The following is a 13030-nucleotide window of genomic DNA, read 5'->3' as shown; positions in this document are numbered from 1 at the left end:
TGTTATGTGAAGCCTCCCCAAACCATGAACCTCAGAGTATTCTATGAGGAGAGTTTTAAATTTCTGTTATAAACATTATGTATTGAAAAGCAAGGTCTCCCTTTACTAGACTAGCCATCAAGGAAATGTTCAATTAGGATGAGTTTATTTTTATCTCAAAACATTAGATAAAAGCAAGAGAATACTCTGAAGACTCACAGGAAGTGATGCCCATCATATAGCTATTGTATCATCAAGTTCTTAGCAGAAAGCAAACGGCAAAGTTAAGTTGGGTAACAGATGAGAGACAAATAAGGGGGACTACTCACAAAGGAATGGGTGGTGCAGTGGGGCAACCACAGGGATAGTGTCATACCATAAAGTCAGTAAGGGCAGGGCACCTTTGTCATTCCTAGGTATGAAGAACTGAGGACAGGAAGCAATTACTAGAATCAGGAGAGAAAGAGCTGTATGGAGTGGGACACTTACTTGGCAGAAGCTGTAATCATCAGTTGGGGGATATAACTAGTTCACAGTGATCTAGTTTGGAGGGATTGGAGAAATAGATACCCCAAGCTCACTCTGCTCCTGATTTCCCATCTCCTGCCAGGACACCTCATCTGATAAACCCAAACAGAGGACAAGGGAACAGATTGATGTGGCGCATACAGGTTAATCTTCCAAGGCACAAACAGGGTGAAGAAGAGTAGAAAGTAGATCTGGAGGAGCAAATAGATAAAAAAACATCAAATTATTTAGTGCATTATAACGTATTTACCTTGTAAAGCACATTCACACACATTGTGTCCTTTATGCTTCTTAGCACTCCCAAGAGACAGACAGAATAGTCTTGTTGCTTCTCTTGTACAGATAAGGGAATTCAGTCACACAGAGAGTAAGTGAATTAGCCCAAAGCCATGCAGCTAGCTAGTAGATGATCCAGGATCAGAATCCTGGAGTTTTCGGCTCTAAGTCTGGCATGATTTCCAGTATATCATAATTATCCAGGGTTGTACAGTGAGGTAATTTCAGAATAGATCAGTCTAGTGGATCCACAGCCAAAGTTCTCCTTTGCTCAATTTTTGATTAATTAAAGCACAGTGGTCTTTCTGCATTTTGTGGAGGCATTTTACGACAGAGATTCAGACTGGGACTGTGCTTTCTGGATCAGCAGATTCTCACAGCAAATACTTCTGCCTGGGACTTGGTGCAAAGATACTGAAGATATTTGTACGTGGAGAAGACTAGCCTATCACAGTTACTCAGACTAAACATTTTTATATCATTCTTGACTCACCTCTTTGTCTTACACCCATGTCTAGTCTATTGGCAAACCCTGTTGGCATTACCTTAAGAAATCCAGAAGTGACCACTCCTTTCCACCGTTGTTACAACCACTCTCACCCAAGCCCTGTCCTCTTACCTGTAATATTGCTATTGTCTTCTAACTGATGCCTCGGTGTCTACCCTTGCCCCTCATCAACTCATTTACATGCCAACCACAGTGATTCTGTCAAAACATAGTGTAATTTAACTGAAAATAAATAAAAGGAAATGAGTGAGAACCTTGAAAACAGATGGCTGTCTCAATGAAGATTTTTACTTTCAGTAAAATCCAAAGTCCCTAATAAATCTAGCAAGGCCCTACATGATCTGCATGCCACCTCTCCTCTCTGGCTTCATCTACTATTCCACCCCCACCCCATGCTCATCATCAACTGTGCCAGGCACACTGCCAGCTTGGCTGTGCTCTGTAACATACAGATAACTGCATGGCTTAGTCTCTCACTCCCTCAGGTCTCCATTAAAGAGTCACCTTTTCAGTGAGGACTTCCTTGGCCATTTGATATAAAATTGCAACCAGATCCCCATTTTATTTTTGTCCGTAGCACATATCACTAAATACATACATACTCAGAGTGACATCAGCAATATGGTGAAATAGGAGGTCCCCAGCTTTTGTTCACCCATAGAAACATGGACTTGCCAACTATCCACAGAAAAAAGTGCCTTTTGATGAGCTTTGGGACCCAAGTCAGAGGTTGCACCACCCCAGTGGAGTTCAAGACCAAGGAAAGCTGCTTTGAAAAAGCAGTCTCATGCTTCTAGTAGCAGGCCTGTCAATCAGGATCCTGGCTGCAGATCCAGAATCAGCCTCATCTCCTGTGGACTCAGTCCAGCATCATTTGTCCATAATTTTGCCACCAGACCCACCCTCCCATGGTCTTAGCAGAAACTATGCCTGCTTAACACCCTGTTAATGGCCCAATGCCTTTGGGTCTCATTAGACATGGAAGCAGCCCTGTGACCCAGCTCCACATTGCTCAACTGCAGTCACAGAGGAAATATCGTCTGCCCTGAGATCCAGCAGGAACCACACCCTGATAACAGGCTTGCTGACCCCAGTCCTGATGACAGACTCTGAGGCAGCCCTGTCCACCCATGGACCTAGAGACAGCCACATTCAATGGCTTTTCCAGACTGCTAGCAGCCTCAGTTTTATCCCTGACCATCTGTGGACTCAGCTATAACCCAAACCACCTGCAGACCTTGAGACAGCCCCAACTGCCTTTGAACCAGGCTCTAACTCCATCTGCCCACAGGTACAGCTCCAGCTTCACCCACCCATAGACATAATGACCTTACTCATGGAACCCAACAGCAGGCCTGCCTATAAACATTGCCAGCTAACCAGCCCAGAATCTCTGACTGGCTAATTGCAAAGGCCTTTTTGTGTGTGGCAAAACCAGTCTGTGAAGACCAGAAGAGGTGACTCCTCCATCAAGCGTACACACACCAATGCAAGGATACAAGGGTCACGAAAAATCAGGTACATGTAATATCACCAAAGGAAATTAATAACATTTCACTATCTGACCCTAAAGAAATGGAGATCCATAAACTGCTTGACCAAATAATTCAAAATAACATCTGAAAAAAATTTTTTCTTGTACTTTTTATAAAGAATTTCTAAACTGTTTAACACTATAATCCTTTTTTTGAGAGACAGGGTCTCACTCTGTCACCCAGGCTGGAATGGAGTGGCATGATCATAGCTCACTGTAGCCTCCAACTCCTGGCCCTAAGCTATTCTCCCACCTTGGCCTCCCAAAGTGCTGGGATTACAGGGGTGAGCCACCATGCCCAGCCAAAATAATCATCTTAGAGAAGCTCAATGAGTGATAAGAAAACACAGATAAACATGGACAAAATCAGAAAAAAATGCATCAATAAAATTAGAAGTTTAATAAAAAATAAAAAACAATGAAAGAGCCAAATAGAAATCCTGGAGCTGACAAATATAATGACTAAACTGAAAAATTCAATAAAGAGCTTCAACAGCAGGCTTGATTAGGCTTCAAAGGCTTAAAGTAATTGAAGCTGTTATCAGCTTAAAACAGATTTATGTTTTAAGCAGAAGAAAGAAATGAACTCAAAGACAGATCATTTCAGAAATAAAAAGAATGAAAAAGAGCAAAGAAAGCCTAAAGGACTTATGGGACACCATCAAGTGAACCAATATACACATAGAAGTCTCAGAAGGAGAAGCAAGAGAAAAAGGGATAGAAAGCTTATTTAAAGAAATAATGGCTGGAAACTTCACAAATCTAGGGAGAGAAATGGATACCTAGATTTCTGAAACTCAAAGATCTCCAAATAGGCTGAACCTAAAGAGTTTCATACTCAGACATATGATAAATTATTAAAAGTCAAAGACAAAGAATTTTGAAAGAAGAATGGGAAACGTGACTTGTAATATAAAAGGGAGGCTCAAAAAGACTATCAGCAGATTTCTCAACAGAAACCTTGTAGTCCAGGAGAGAGTGGGATGATATATTCAATATGCTGAAAGAAAGAAAAGGAAAACTGGCAATTGAGAATTCTTTACCCAGAAAAATTATCCTTTGAGAGTGAAGAAGTGTTTAAAAAAAATCTTTCCCAAACAAAATATGAGTTTGTCACCACTAGACCTGCCTTACAAAAAGTGCTAAAGGAACTTCAAGAATAAGGTGAAATGAAAAGATGCTAAATAACAATACAAAAGCATATGAAAGTATAAACCTCACTGCTAAAGGTAAATATAAGGACAAACACATAATACTGTAATATTGTGATAAAGGTATATAAATCACTTTGAACACTAGTGTGTAAATTAAGACAAAGTCGTAAGAATAATTATAACCACCGAAATTAGTTAATGAAAACACAATATAGAAAAAATAAAAGCTGACATCAAATATGTAAACTATGGCAAGTAGGAAGAAAAGTGTAGAATTTTGTATGCAATTGAAGTTATCAGCTTAAAGCAATTTAAGTTAAGTTGTTATCAGCTTAAAACAGATTTATGACTATAAAATGTTTAATGCAAGGTTCATGGTAACCACAAAAAATGTATAGTAGGTACCTAAAAGATAAAAAGAAAATAAAGTATATCACTACAAAAAACAATCAAATCACAAAGGAAGGACAGCAATAGAGAAAGAGAGGGAAGAAGAGAACTACAAAACAGAAAACAATTAACAAAATGGCAACAGTAAGTCTTTACCTAACGATAATTACTTTAAATGTAAATCGTCTTAACTCTGCAATCAAAAGACATTGAGTAGATGAATGTATAAAAACACAAGACCCAAAGATACAAAAGACTCATGATAGATTTAAGAACACAGATAGGCTGAAAGTGAAAGGTTGAAGAAAGATATTTTATGCAAGTGGTAACCCAAAAAAGCATATTTGGCTATACTAAATCAGATAAGATAGAATTTAAGTCAAAAGCTGTCACAAAAGCCAATGGAAGTTATTATACAATGATAAAAGGGTCAATTTAATAGGAAGCTGTAACAATTATAAATACATATGCACCCAGCATCATCACCTAAATATATAAAGCAAACATTGACAGATCTGAAGGAAGAACTTAATCTCCTATTATTATTGTGTTGCTTTAATAGAAGACTTCAATACCCCACTCTTCATAATGGATACATCATACGGACAGAAAATAAACAAAGAAAGAGCAGAACTGACCAACCTCATAAAGCAACTGGACCTAACGGTCATATACAGAACTTTCTACTCAACAGCAACAGAATAATTATTCATCCCAGGTGCACATGAATATTCTCCAGAATAGATCATGTGCTAAGTCACAAAAAGGTCTTAACAAATTTAAGATTAAAAATATTCCATAGCCAGACGTGGTGGCACATGTTTGTAGTCCTAACTGCTTGGGAGGCTGAGGTAGGAGGATCACTTAAGCCCAGGAGTTCAAGGTTACAGTGACCTGTGATCATACCACTTCACTCCAGCCTGGGTGAAAGAATGAAACCCTGTCTCTAAAATAATAAAATGAAATAACATTACAAGTTTTTTTTTTTTTTTTTGACAGAGTCACGCTCTGTCACCCAGGCTGGAGTGCAGTGGCGCAATCTTGGCTCACTGCAACTTCTGTCTCCTGACTTCAAGCAATTCCTCTACCTTAGCCTCCTGAGTAGCTGGAATTACAGGCGCCCGCCACCATGCCCACCTAATTTTTGCATTTTTCTTAGAGACGGGGTTTCACCACATTGGCCAAGCTGGTCTCAAACTCCCGACCTCAGGCGATCCACCTGCCTCAGCCTCCCAAAGTGCTGGGATTACAGGCGTGAGCCACCACGCTTGGCCACAAGTATTTTTTTTTATCAAGTGCAATGGAGTGAAACTAGAAATCAAGAATAGAAAATGGGAAAATTTATAAATACACAGAATTAAACAACACACTTTTAAACAACTAGTAGCTCAAAAAAAATCAAAAAGGGCATTTGAAAATACTTGAGACAAATGAAAATAAAAACAACATACCAAAACTTATGGGATGCAGCAAAAGCAGTACTAAGATGGATGTTTATAGCAATAAATGCCTACATTAAAAAAGAAAAATCTCAAATAAACCACCTAACTTTACACCTCACAGAACCAGAAAAAGAAGAACGAAACCTAAACTTATCAGAAGGAAGAAGAGGATGAAGATTAGAGAAGAAATAAATGAAATGGAGAATAGAAAATCAATTTTTAAAAACATAAAACTAAGTTTGTTTTCTTAAGCAATAAATGAAACCAACAAATCCTTAGCTAGGCTTAAAAAAAGAGAGAGAAGTTTCAAATAAATAAAATTATAAATGAAAGAAAAGATGTTACAATTTATTCTCACAGAAATAAAAAGGATAATGAGACTATTATTAATAATTATACACCAACAAATTGGACAACCTACAAGAAATAAATTTCTAGAAACGTACAACTTACCATGACTAAGTCGAGAAGAAATTGAAAGCCTGAACAGACCAATAACAGTAAAAGAGACTGAAGAAGTAATAATAAACTTCCCAAAAGAGAAAAACCAGGGACAAGATGGCGTCACTGGTGAATTCCATCAAATATTTTAATAATTAATACCAATCCTTCTTAAACTCTTCCCAAAAGTATAAGGAGAGAGAACACTTTCAAAGTAATTTATGAGGCTAGAACTCTGACACCAAAGCCAGACAAAGACACAAGAAGAAAAATAAACCACGGGTCAATATCCCTGAGGAAAACAGATGCAAATATTCACAAGAAAATACGAGCATGGCCAGGTGCAGTGGTTCATGCCTGTAACCCCAGCACTTTGCGAGGCTGAAGTGGGAGGATTGCTTGAGCCCAGGAGTTCCAGACCAGCCTAGGCAACATGACAAAACTCTGTGTTTATAAAAGATAAAAATATTATCTGGGCATGGTGGTGTGTGCCTGTGGTCCTAGCTACTTGGGATGCTGAGAAGGGAGGATTTCTGGAAGAATTTGAAGCGGCAGTGAGCCATGTTCGTGACACTGCATGCCAGCCTGGTGACAGGCAAGATACTGTCTTTAAAAAGAAAAGAAAAAAATACTAGCAAACCAAATACAACAGCCTATTAAAAGAATTATACACAATTACCAGGTAGGATTTATCCCTGGGTTATAAGGATGGCTTGACCTATGCAAATCAATCACTGTGATGCAACTCATTAACAGAATTAGAGGTAAAAATCACATGATCAGCTCAATAGATGCAGAAAAATTACTTGACAAAGTTCAAAATATTTTCATGACAAAAACTCTCAAAAATTACATATAGAAGGAAGGTACTCCCACACAATAAAGGCTATTTATGAAAAGCTTGCTGCAACATCATACTCAATGGCAAGAAGCTGAAATCATTTCCTCTAACATCCAGAACAAGCTAAGGATCCTCATTCTTGCCCCTCCTCGTCAACAAAATACTGGAAGTCCTAGCCAGAGAAAGTAGACAAGAAAAATAAAAAATAAAAAAAGCATCCAAATAGAAAAGGAAGAAGTGAAACTATATAGAAAAAGTGAAAGTATATAGAAAAAGTAAAACTATCATGCCTCTGTTTGCAGATGACATGATCTTATATGTAGATAACCCTAAAATTACCACAAAAACTGTTAAAACTAATTAGCGAATTCAGTAAAGTTGCAGGATAAAATCAATATTCAAAAACAGTTGTGATTCTATACACTGACACTAAACCTGCATACTATTTTTCACACTGGATGCCCAAATTTACATTCCTGTTTGTGGGAGTGTAAATTGGTGTGACCAGTATGGAAAACAGTATGCAGGTTTCTCAAAAAATGAAAAGTAGAATCACCTTTTGATCCAGCAATCCCACTTCTGGGGATATATTCAAAGGAATTAAAATCTGGATCTTGAAGAGATATCTGCACTATCATGTTCATTGCAGAATTATTCATAATAGCCAAGATATGAAAACAACTGAAATGTGCATCAAAAGATGAATGGATAAAGAAAATGTGGTGTATATGATGCAGTATTATTCAGTCTTTAAAAGGAAGGAAGTCCTGCCATTTGCAACAACATAGATGAGACCTGGAGGACATCATGCTAATTAAAATAAGTGAGACACAGAAAGACAAATACTGCATAATCTCACTTATGTATTGAATCTAAATCAGATAAACTCATAGAAGCAGAAAATAGAATGGCAGTTGCCAGCAGCTTCAGGGAGGTGTTGATCAAAGTGTACCATGTTTCAGTCACGAGAGATAAATTTACTGTACAACATATGAAATATCATTTAACAATTCTATATTGTATACTTAAAATTCACTGAGAGAACAGGTCTTGTGTTAAGTGTTTTTACCACAAAAGAAAAAAAAAAGCAAACAAAACCAAAGGGAACAGGAGGAAACTTTTGGAGGACAGGTTTGTGGTATTGATTGTGATGACAGTTTAATGGGTGTATACTTATCTTCAGAGACATCAAGTTGTATACATTAAATTTCTACAGGTTTTTGTATGTCAATCATACCTTAATAAAGGACTTAAAAATAATTTTAAAAATACATACTTAATATATGTGTATATATAAAATAAATGTAAAATTCTCATAATGTATGTGAATATGTATGTGCATATAATGTACATCTATGACATACACATAAAATATACTTGTATTATATTTCAAATGAGACATAATGTGTATATGTAATATTTATAGACATATATTTCTATTATTTTGCTTATTTTCTTTTTTTAACTTTCATTTTACGTTCGGGGGCACATATGCAGGTTTGTTATATAGGTAAATTTGTGTCACAGGAGTTTATTGTACAGATTAGTACCACTTGGGTCTTGGGGTGCACATTCACTTTATGTGGAATGGTTGGATGTAGGCTGCCCACAGAGCCAGGATATGTGACTCTGCAGCATCCCCTAGGAGCTCAAGCCCCGGGGTTCGGTTGTAACTGTAATTCTACCCTGAGGGACAGAGCACAGCTCTGGTCCAGCTTTGGGGAAGAAGGGGTACTCTGGAGGTTCGGGCCCACAGAGTGGGTTTGGGAACCTGAGCCAATGGGGCTCAGTGGCAACTCAGGTCCCTAGGAATGAGGCACCGTGTAGTGGTGACTCCAGACCCTGGGACGGTGGGGCTCAGAAGTATCCCAGACTCTGAAGCCAGGTGCAGTGGCACCAAGTATGCTAGAATACTTGGGATACAGGGAAAGGGATGTCTTAGCAGCTAGGACTCTAGAGGGCTAGTTCAGCTACAGGGAAGCAGGGTACTATAATTCTTTTGGCCTGTAGTGTGGGGTGCCTCAGCTCAGCCACTGTTCTGTTTCCCTGGGACCTGGGGTACTATGTCATCTTAGTCCTGGAATGCACAGCTGCTCAGTGCCACTTCAGCTTAGGCCCAGGGGTGTGACTATTCCAGGTAGCCCAGGCACTATTTCCCTGGGATGTAAGATGCCACTCAGCTTAGGTATTGGTGTACATGACCTCTCTTCTGGGAGGCAGGACACTGCTTTAAATCAAGCATGAGAATATGTGACTGCTCTGAACAGCCAAGGTTCTGTTTTCCCAGGGCCCAGGGTACAGCAGCAACTGGAGGGATAGATGGAGCAGTTCCACCAATGCATCAATTTCCCAGGAAGGCATGTGAAGCTTTGGCTTCAGTTCACAGGTTCGGGGCTCAGCAGTGACTAGGAGAGAAATATGGGGCAGCTCCAACTAGGCACTGTTTCCTCAGGAGGCAGTGTGCCATTTCAGTTCAGGCCCCTAGGGGCAGGGTGCAGCTGCAGCTGAGTGTGGTACATGAAGCAATTCTACCAAAGTGCCATTTCGCCAGGAGGGAGTGTAGAGCTTAATGTTCAGCCTGAAGGGGTTAGGTAGAAGTGGGCAGAGCAGTTCCACTTGTGGTTGGCCCCAAGGGGAAGAGTGTGACAGCTGCCTGCAACTTGGCTTGGGGATGTCAGGCCATCAGGTGGGGGTGGTTTGGCAGCAGTTTACCCTCAGGGATGAAGGGAAGCTGTGGCTGCTTGCCCCTGGAGCAAGACACATTCCAGCAGTAATACCATTTCCAAGATGGTATAGCACAGTAGTCTTGCAGGCCACAGGAGGCACGGCACAGTGTCAACTCCTTCTCTGGTGGGAGCATAGCTGTGTGGCCGTTAGGCAGCTCCCTCAGCTGGGCTTAGTGCCTGTGAGGACTGCAGGGGACCCCAGTGGTGAGGACTGTAGGTGTCTAATGTGTTAATGAGGGCTGCTGAGATCTTCTAGCCTAGCTTTTCACAATAGGAAGAAGTTCCTCCCGGTCCCCAGCTGATCCAGGCTCGGGGAGTGGGTGGTGGAGGCCCAGTGTTTCCTTTCATTCTCTCTGTGGCTATCCTGAGTTTCTGTGTTCATCAGGGTTTCTGTTACTCCTTCAATGTACACTTTCCTTTTGTTATTTTAACTTTTATTAGAATGTAGTTATTCATGTATTGTTTCAGCTGTGTTTATGGAGGCAGGGGCAAGTGCTAGGGGCTTCTAGTCAGCCATCTTGCTGACATCACTCATCTTGATCCTTGGTTTTCTCATCAGTACATTGGGGATCATAATGGCTGCCTCAAAGACACTCTATATGCAGCGCCTGGTAGTGAGTAGGTAAATACATGTTCATCCTCTTCTGATCTTTTATCAGACACATATAACCTTAGAATAGGTCATTAGAGATTCTGTCATCCCTTCTCTCATTGTACAGCTGATGGGCCAAATTCTCAGGTCTCACTGCTATTTACTGACAAGTGCAGAGCCAGCGTCCAGATTCCTGCTCAGTCTATTGCAAGGTTAGCAAACTACAGTCTGGGAGCCAAATTCGGCTTCCCACGTGTATTTGCATGGCCAGCAAGCTAGGGATGGTTTAACATTTCTTTATAGTAGGGAAAAAAATCAAAAGAAGAACATATTAGGGCACATGGATAATACATGAAATTCAAATTTTAGTGTCCATAAATAAAGTTTTATTGCAACAAAACTATGCCTGTTTGTTTACATACTACCATGTCCTACAACTACATAGTTGAGTACTTGCAATGGACTATATAGCCCACATATCATAAAATATTTACCATCTGGCACTTTACAGAAAATGTTTGCAGAACCTTGATCTATTGCATCACACACTGCTCTGAGAAGGGGCCGGGAGGGTTTGTCAAGTGATGGACAAGCTCAATTCTAAAGAAAATCCTAATACATTCTAACAAAAAACTATTAAAACTATTATAGGGTTTTTAGATGCTGTTTTATCATATTTATTATTTATGACTATTATTTTAATGTATATCTAGTTGTTTCTTTTAATTGAAAATGCTCTATTAAGCATTGTTTCTTAAGAAATAAATTTATTTATCTATTAATTATTAGGTAGAGTCATAATTTTTTTTTTTTTGAGACAAAGTCTCCCTCTGTTTCCCAGGCTGAAATGCAGTAGCACGATCTTGGTTCACTGCAACCTCCACCTTCCAGGTTCAGATGATTCTTCCACCTGAACTCCCCAGTAGCTAATTTGTGGTACTCCCTGTGGGTGGCATGCGCCTCCCATAGGTGCACGCCACCATGCCCAGTAATTTTTTAATTTTTTATTTTTTGGTAGAGCTGGGGTTTCACCATGTTGCCCAGGCTGGTCTCAAACTCCTTGTCTCAAGTGATCTGGCCACGTCAGTCTCCAAAAGTGCTAGGATTACAGGCGTGAGGCATGAGCCACTGTACCCAGCCTGAGTCATAAATCTTTTTTACTTATTTATTTATTTTTTGAGACGGCGTTTCATTCTTGTCGCCCAGGCCAGAGTGCAATGGTGTGATCTTAGCTCACTGCAACCTCCGCCTCCTGGGTTCAAGCAATTCTCCTGCCTCAGCCTCCCAAGTAGCTGGGATTACAGGCATGTGCCACCATGACGAGCTAATTTTGTATCTTTAGTAGAGACGGGGTTTCTCCATGTTGGTCAGGCTGGTCTTGAACTCCCAACCTCAGGTGATCCGCCTGCCTCAGCCTTCCAAAGTGCTAGGATTACAGGCATGAGCCACCACGCCCGGCCTAGTCATAAACCTTTTAAACCAAAAGGGATGTTAATAGGGTGCTCATTTCACACATGCTTTTTTATTATTCATATTTAATATATATTTACAGTTTATTTATTAATGAGTAACATTACATTACATATTGCTCGGATTCAGTCACTGAACTGAATTGTCTCAGGAATACACTTCACTCAAGTTTCCCAGGAGCCAAGGAGATTTGTTAAAGCTACTAAAATTTATATCCCTAAACTCACCTTCTCGCTGCATGATTGAGGCAGCTGGTGGAGATAATCTTACATTCTTAAAAATTACTATCAACAATTCATTGCCTACAAAATAATCCCCAGATTACTCAGCAAGGCATTCAAGTCCCTTATATATAATTCCAATGCATCCCTGATTCCTCTCTTGCCACTTCCCCATCCCTGGGCTCTTCACATGAATGCTACATTTCAGCCCACACTGGAGTACTCATGATTCCCAAACATGTTCTTTCCTATCCTGATGCCTTTGCTTAAGCTCTTTCTACTGCATGGCATGATCTTTACTCAACTTCCCTGTGGTGAGCTCCTACTTATCCTGCAAGGTGCACAGTTAGATTAAACCTCCTTACCTTTATGAATTCTTCCTGGATTTCCCTGACTGAATCAGCAGCTTTGTTAGTACCTCTGTTAGAGCATGTGTTATGCTGCTGTTCACGCTGGAAGCTGAGCTCCTTATAGCGATACTTGCAGCATGTTGATCTCTATATTCCCAGCAATTTGTAAAGTGCCTGACACATAGGAGGCATTCATAAAGCATTTGTCAAATGAATGAATGAATGAAACTGATAGTATGGGTTAATATATCTAGCTAAGCACTAACTCATAGGTTTTATTGTTGTGTGTTTGTTTGTTTTAACGTAATAAAATGTTATTCACAAAAGGGTAAGGTCTTCAAGTGGGAGATATGAGTAGACACACCAAAGAAAGATGCTTGGTTTTCAGGGCCATTTTGAGAAAAAATGAGATATTACTTTGGAACAGAATGAAATAATATGCAGATGTTAAGTAATGGTTCTGTAAATTATTTGTCATCTCTCTTCTTAAGTAAATATTTAGTGCTCTCCTCTGAGACTTAGAGAGAGGCTGTGTTAGCTGCTCTATTCAGAGATAAAAGAATGCCTCCTGGTTGGTC

General features: G+C 39.8%; 1 protein-coding gene across 16 annotated transcripts in view; it reads left to right on the top strand.

Moving 5' to 3' along the window:
• The window catches only part of RGSL1 (regulator of G protein signaling like 1), a 108178-nt gene that overhangs the window by 24924 nt on the left and 70224 nt on the right, over positions 1-13030 (top strand). The gene's annotated exons all lie outside the window — the stretch shown is intronic.

The sequence above is a fragment of the Pan troglodytes genome, chromosome 1 (assembly GCF_028858775.2).
Source record: "Pan troglodytes isolate AG18354 chromosome 1, NHGRI_mPanTro3-v2.0_pri, whole genome shotgun sequence".
NCBI lineage: Eukaryota > Metazoa > Chordata > Mammalia > Primates > Hominidae > Pan > Pan troglodytes.
This window is presented reverse-complemented; position numbering and strand designations above follow the sequence as displayed.